Source organism: Eptatretus burgeri, chromosome 18 (genome assembly GCF_056783735.1).
Source record: "Eptatretus burgeri isolate ZD-2024b chromosome 18, Ebu_testis_v1, whole genome shotgun sequence".
Classification (NCBI taxonomy): domain Eukaryota; kingdom Metazoa; phylum Chordata; class Myxini; order Myxiniformes; family Myxinidae; genus Eptatretus; species Eptatretus burgeri.
This window is the reverse complement of record NC_140978.1, coordinates 10467613-10472816: the sequence shown is the minus strand read 5'-3', so window position 1 is coordinate 10472816 and position 5204 is coordinate 10467613. Positions and strand designations below refer to the sequence as shown.

Genomic DNA, 5204 nt, shown 5'->3' with positions numbered 1-5204 from the left:
GCGGGGGTTGGGTATGTCGTCAAGTGCTCTGTCCGAAAGGAGTTTCAGCAGTGGTTTGTGGTCTACCGCAACGATCAGGTTCTCGCAGCCCAGTACGAAGTAGCGCGCTTTGTCCAAGGCGTCCGCGACTGCGAGAGCCTCGCCCTCTATGGGCGCGTATCTGGATTCTGCCGTGTGTGTAAATCTGCTGCCGACCAGGGTTATTTTCCATCCATCAGTGCAGCAGAATGGTCTAACTGGCACGCATCGGCAGTGCTTTTGAAGCAACCAGAATCCGATTCCCTCCTTCGACCAGTCCGTGGCGATGCATGTTGGCTTAGTTTTGTCAAATATGCGGACACCGTGTTCGATTTCTTGTACGATCACGTCTTTCGACTCGCGGAATATGTCCTCTAACTCCATGGACCACTGGAAGCGTTCTCCACTTTTCAGGAGCTTCCGGAATGGCTGCATTCGTTCGGCCATACTAAAGGCGTATGCCACCTGGTTGACAAGCCCAAACCACGATCTGACGTCGGTGATGTTACGCGGTTGTGGGAAATCGTGGATTGCTTCCAGGTAGCGGCTGCACGGTCGCACGTCGGTCATGGTGATGGTGAAGCCCGCGAAGTCCACCGTGGGTGCGCTGAAGACAAACTTCTCCGGGTTGAGGATGATTCCATTCCGGCCGCATATATCCAGCCATTGGACCGCCTGGAAGTAGCTCCCCTCAATCGTGTCTGACCATAGGAGCGTGTCATCTACGCACTTGGTCTTGTTACCAATGTCCGCGACGATCTCATCGTATCGTCGTGAGTAACCGTCCCCCGATGCCATATACCCTTGTGGGGCAGATAGGTACCGGTAGCGCCCCCATGGAGTGATGAAGGTCGTCTTGTGGCGGTCGTCCTCGTGTAGGCGGACGCTATGGTAACCGTTCCATGCGTCGAATACTGTCTTGCGCTTCCCGTTAGGTACGCGTCTCGCCTGGTGGAACGGGGATTGGGTGTGGTGGGTCTCGCGGAACGCATGCTTGTTCAAGGCCTGAAAGTCGACGGTGCGTCGCGGCTTGCCATTCTTTTTCGCGCAAATTACCATGCGGTGACACCATGTCACCGGCGTGCCGACGGGTACTTCCTCCAACACGCCGAGCCGAACGTCCTGGTCGAGGCCTGCTTTTACCTCATCTTGCCAATGTATGGCCACAGAGATGGGAGTGTGATGGGCAACCGGTGTCGCGTTCTCACTGAGCATAAGACGTAGTGGCGGGCCGGTCATTCTCGGTAGTGGCTGGTGTGGGCACGTGTTGAATGTGCTCTGAGCATACATCCTGAGTAAATGTGACTGTAGTGCCTCTCTGTTGGCCTCGGTCGCTGGCATGGGGAGTGCGGTCGGCTTGGTCGGCGGCTCCGCGCGTCGCGGGCAGTCGCACAATTCCGAGGTTGTCAGATTCACCTCTCCGAGTGTCGGGAATCTGTCCGAGATCATTCCCAGGTCCATGCAGGCCGCGCGGGAGAGGAAGATGCGGTCTGAAGAGTCCGTCACATATGCGATTTGGCGCATCTCCAATCTCCGAGCGTCATCACTGTTACCGGCGAATCTGACTACCACGGCTCCGAGGATACGAATTCCTCTGTTGTTTGCGGCCTTCATGGTCATGGATACAGGTATGAGGTCCTCGGTACTCAGGCCCATTTGTTGGACGACTTTAATGCCGATCAGGCAGCTCTGGCACCCCGTGTCTGCCATAGCGGGTAGGGTTACCGCGCGGGTGTGTTTCAGGAGGTTAAAACCCAGCGCTTTGTAATCCTCGCGCTTGTTGGTGAGAGTGAGGTTGACGTATGGCTGCGGGTCGGATATGCGTTTCATCCACTTATCGCACATATCATCGTACAGGTGGTGAGCGAGGGGAAGCGTGCGCATTTCGTCCTCTGTGCTGGCCATGGTGACCGTGCATAGCTCGACGAAGGCTGCCGTCTGCTCGTCGTACATCCCGTCGGTCTCCTTAGATGGGGGTCTTGCCGATCGGCCGCCCAGGCACGCCTTGTCGAGGTGATTCTGGCGGTCACACTTCCGGCACTTTTTACCGTATCCGGGGCACTCGGCGCGTCTGGCGCGCCATTGAGGCGTTTTGCCATGGCCCACCTCGCCGCAGTTGATGCATACTCCTTCGGGCTTGGCCTTCCGTTTTTCCGGCCTGGCTCCTACTCTGGCGCGGACGTCCTGTCGCTTTCCCCGCCGATACGAACTACTGATCGCGTCCGTGCTCTGAGTGTCAAGCAGGCGCGATGCCGAGCGTTTTCCAGACTCTTTGGCCTCGATATACTCTATCATGTCCTGGTTCTTCTCACCGAGTCGGTCAAGTTGTATTGCTTGGTCTGCGATGCCACGGGCAACCACGTTGCGCAATATCTCTTCGGTGAAGTCGTTGACCTGATCGCACCCCGCCTTGGTGCACTTCATTTCATACTTGCACGTGTCCGCCTGCCCTTTGATGCGGGCGTGGAACGACCGGACGGGCTCCTCGTGTCCCTGCCGCATGTTAGACAGGGCCACTCGAGCTACCATCGTGTTCTCCGTCCGGACGGCGAGCGCCTTCATGGCGGCGAGGACGTCTTCTTCATCGCTGCCCACGAGGCTCCGACCCGCCGCGCGAGTGAGGTCCTTTCTCAGCTCCTCCTCACAGCACTCCAGTAGCTGCGCGACTATGTCAGGTCCGACAAGCTTAGTACCTGTTTTGTATTCGCCCCAGCGGGTTATGAAGTACGACCAGGCCTCGCCCGTTCCGGCCAGTGCTATGGAGGGACGCTTGAGTTTCTCCATCTTGGCATTCGAGCTCGCCGCCCTGGGGGCGGCGACGTGCACAGTGGCGTGTATACTCAACATGGCGGCCACCACTGCCGCCTCTGCGTGTGTAGCCATATAGTCACAACCCTCGATCGGGCACTCTGCTTCCACCGGCGCCATAGGAACAGTTATTCTGGAGTAAACGTTCTATTTTCGGTGATGCACACGTGTGTACAGTGTCCTGGGGGCGAAGATTGGGTACAGAACCCGAGAAATCCAAACTCACTGTCGACGTTCTCGTGGTCCGTTTTCACCCAGTCGCGTCCTCCTCAGCACCGACGATCTTTACTCGACTGCATCAAGCTGTTTGATTATAAATAAGAACAGAGTTCAATTTGTTCGACCACTTTATTAGCGTGGAACGACAATAATCAAACAAGTATTGAACAGGTTGAAACACCCACAACATCCCTGGCTCCGGGTCAGGCTGCGCATGCGCACTGGCACGGGGGACCGTCGATATGTGGAATTACCGTAAAGTACAATGTTCTCTACCTGCATTTGATTTTTTTCATATATTTACTTTCATTTATTTTTATTCATTTATTTAAATTTTCATTTACGGATGCTTTCCAATGGTTCTATGATTTTTCCTGGTGTATCGGCTTTGATGTCCATCGGCACACAAAGTTACCATGCTTCCTCATTGTTCTCGGGTTGCTCACCTACATTTATTTTTTCATTCATTGTATTCATTTATTTATATTTTCATTTACGGATGGTGTACGACGATTCTATGATTTTTTCCTGGTGTACCGGCTTTGATATCCATCAGCACGCAAAATTTCAGCTTTCTTCGTCACCCGGAATGTACCGATCTTTAACATCAGTTTGTCAGTGAATCAATGGTTCGAATGAGCTTTATATATTAGATATATATGTTCTCGAGATATGTCAACCGGGCGTAGTGGCGTGCGCCTGTAATCCGGCTACTCGGAGGCTTGGGTTGGAGGATCGCTTGAGGACGGGAGCTCTGCACTGGGCCGCGCTATGAGAGGGTGTAGGGCAGCCCGGAATCATGGCGAAACCCAATCCTTATCCCTGTGTCGTAAGAGGCGACTAGGGTTGCGTCAGGAAGGGCATCCGGCATAAAACCTATGCCAAATCAGTATGCGGATCATAACGGATGATCCGCTGTGGCGACCCCTAACGGGAGCAGCCGAAAGACGAACAACAACATGTTCTCGAGAGATGTGACTTTGAACGCAAAGTTTTAATAATATTTGATCTCAGATGAAAGCACAAAACACAGATGAACCTCATAAAACAACTCTGGAGAAAAGAAACAAGAGTGTGAGGCATTGCAGGAATTCCTCATCAATACAGGATACAGCCATTGCTCCTTCTGCTTCCAAGGGTCGGTGACTTCATAAGGACTATAAAGCTAACCGAAGGAGGGAAGGATCGCAGCGTGATTTTCTCAAAGTAAAGACCAAAACAGCAGACTTGAAAAATGCCCCGCAGAGGATGTGTGAAGCGGGAATGCTTTTTAATCACCGCACTGTTTCTGAAACACTCCTCTTAAGTGCCTGGCAGCTGGTTGTCGTTACATTATTAAAGAGACCGGTTATTTTGGTACAGAAGAACAACAGATACAACCTTAGGACAGGTTATAGCTCCTGTAGACGTCATTTTTGTTTTTGTTCTTGAGTATGAACAGAAAATTTTGGTTCTCATTTGTCTCAGGTGACTTGTGAGTGACGTCACAGTAAGATTGGCCTTTGGGCTTGGGTTGGGATTTGATCATTTGGATAAGCAAAACACTCACCATAATTTTAAGTCGAGTGGATCTTCACTATATAATTGAGCACTTGTCCCATATTTCAGTGATGAAGGTTTGAATTTGTCTGTTTGTTCTACATGAAAGAAAAATTGAGGCAAGATCCCTCAACCTGAGGAAAACGCTATGGGACTTATCATACCTGCACGGGATGCCCAGATGCGTTTTGCAGCCACTTTTTATTTAATACAGCAATCGAGGTTCATTGAAGACTTCATTTGATTTTATCCTTCTCTCATCAAGTTAACAACAAATAAAGAGTTGGCGTGGCATGGGATCCAGAATAATATAACAATAACCATTCCTTTTGTGCTTAGGGATGCTGAGGCCGTTTCATTGGCTCTGGGCACAATACTGGATGGGTCGCCACTGAATACCTCTCCACTATTGCTTTGTGTTGTCATTTCCTTCAAATCTGTTTTATATTGCAAGGAAGGTGATGAAGGGACGAGAGAAGTGTGTGTGCATTCACATCCACGTCTGTACTCAGAGTGGCCGACTTAAATCTACAGTCGCACCTGGAAGCAAACTTTAATATAGCACCTCTACACAGTCTACTTGTGTAGAACTCCAGGGCGGCCTGCTTCATATAGCTTCA

At 51.5% G+C, this 5204-nt stretch overlaps 1 pseudogene; it reads left to right on the top strand.

Moving 5' to 3' along the window:
* The first annotated feature begins 3723 nt into the window (after positions 1 to 3723).
* Positions 3724 to 3864, top strand: LOC147008563 (signal recognition particle RNA; annotated as a pseudogene).
* The last annotated feature ends 1340 nt before the right edge of the window (positions 3865 to 5204 follow it).